A 1,984-nucleotide genomic window follows, 5' to 3' on the forward strand; every position below is an offset into this window, starting at 1 on the left:
GAAATGATTTCATTTTGCCATTGTCTGAGTGTGATTTTCACTGATGATATTTGGTGGATTTTTGTGGTGGTGGTGACGGTTATTGATGTTGCCAGTTTCTCCACAATAATGGAACCTCTGGTCATGTGGCTGTCTGTGTAGACATTCCTATTCCTCACTTGTGCTCAGCCAAGTGGCTTAAGGAGGATTGGGCTGTGGAATTGTCAGCAACCCATATCCTGGCTTGTTATGTAACTTTTGCTCTAGGAGAAAGTAAATGAGTGGATAGCGTGGTGTGGGGGTTTCTTGGCTGCTTTCACCTCTCAGCTACTTGTAGGGGGAAGGAAGTCTTAGCCAGGAGGCCAGGCTCAGTCTGATCTTACTAACTGAAGCCATGCGCTGCAGGCCAGCAGAGCTGTTTCAGGCTGTGGGTTTTGGTGAGGGTTACCAGAGGCTAATTCTGCAATCTCCAAAGCTGGAAGAAATTGTGTGCTTGGGAAAGCAGCTGTGCCACCTGCTGGAATGTTGCCTGCTCTTTGTAGACTGGATTGGATTTTCATCAGAGGCCTCTAGGGGCCTCGCTTCTCCTATTGTCCCTGTGCTGCAACCCACAGGCACCAACGATCATGCCTGACCTTTGACTCCTTGACTCCAAGATACCCAGACCAAAGAAGCTGCTGTTCTTAGCAAGATGCTCACTGCATTCCGCAGACAGGAGGAGTCAGAGAGGCAGGGGCTTGCCTTACAGCCCCCCAGACATCAAACACAACGCCCCAAGTCCCAGAGCAGCTAGGCCTGTGCAGGCTTATATGGATATCAAAGAACAAAATACCCGACTCTTTCCTACCTTGGGCAGGACCTGAAACTTAGAATGTTCCCTGTCAGTGGCTTGGTAAGCTCTGGACCAAGTCCCAGCCCGAACTGCCTCTATAATGTGGGGTGCATAACAGCCCCTGGAGTGAGTTTGCCTAGGTTGACCCAAGGGTAACAACAAAACTGTGAGGCCTGTGGCTGCTCTGGAAGAAACAGATCTCCTGGAAAGGCCCCAGTGTCTCCCTCCAGAATGGTGTGGCTCCTTGGACTCTGCTGTTATTCATGGTAGCACCACAACCCAGGTCTTCAGGAATCGGCTCGGTGGCTGCTATGTCTCCTTTTTTCCAGTCCTTGGGTTCTTCAGTCAACTCCTTCCAGGACTTCAGGTCAGAGAGAACCATTGTTTGGGGTTCAAGGCCTCCCTACAAAGAGACTTGCAGGATGGTGGATCCATGGCTGGCTAGAACCAAACAAGGGAAGGACCTGGGACCTCATCACCTGGGACATGCCTCAGGCAGCTGCTGTTGGAGAGCCTCCTGGGCATGGCCCTTACTCTGTGCCACCAGTATTTCTTGTTGGCACTGGGCTTTTGGGCACTCATGTTTCTGTGTTTATCTCCTGGCTTTGGATTGACTGCATTTGACCCCTGACCTTGTGGCAAATTCCCATGGCCTCCTTGTCTGTGTAGGGAGAGAGCTGGGTAGAAAAAGAAGCCTCAGCTCTGGATAGAGGTCTGTATAGGGCTTGTTACCCCACACATGCCTACTTTCAAAGATGCTAATGTCTGGTTTAAAAGCAGGCCCATACCAAGCCACTTCAACACCTAGATTTATGAAAAATTTCAGGCCTTTTCTGTACCTCCCTTCTAACTGCCAATGCCCCCCTTACTTGCTAGCTCACTGAAGCCCAAGGGTGGGTGTCCCAGTGGTCTTTCTTTGCTCAAAGATGACCAGCATTTAACCCAAGGGATGTCCCAAAGGCAGGATAGCTTCAGGGAGCTGCGGTCTAGGAGAGGGTGAGGGGCTGTCAGACCAGGGGAAGGGGGTGGAGTGTATCTCCGTCCAGTGCCTACCTGCCCAGGGGGCAGCCTTCCTGTGGCCTGGCCCACCTGCCCCAGACAGAGGAGACCCAAGGCTTCGTTTTTGCCCTACTGCAAAGTGAAAGCAGGCCTGCGAACAGAGTCCCTAGGGAT

The sequence above is a fragment of the Miniopterus schreibersii genome, assembly GCF_964146895.1.
Source record: "Miniopterus schreibersii genome assembly, chromosome: 16".
Lineage (NCBI taxonomy): Eukaryota > Metazoa > Chordata > Mammalia > Chiroptera > Miniopteridae > Miniopterus > Miniopterus schreibersii.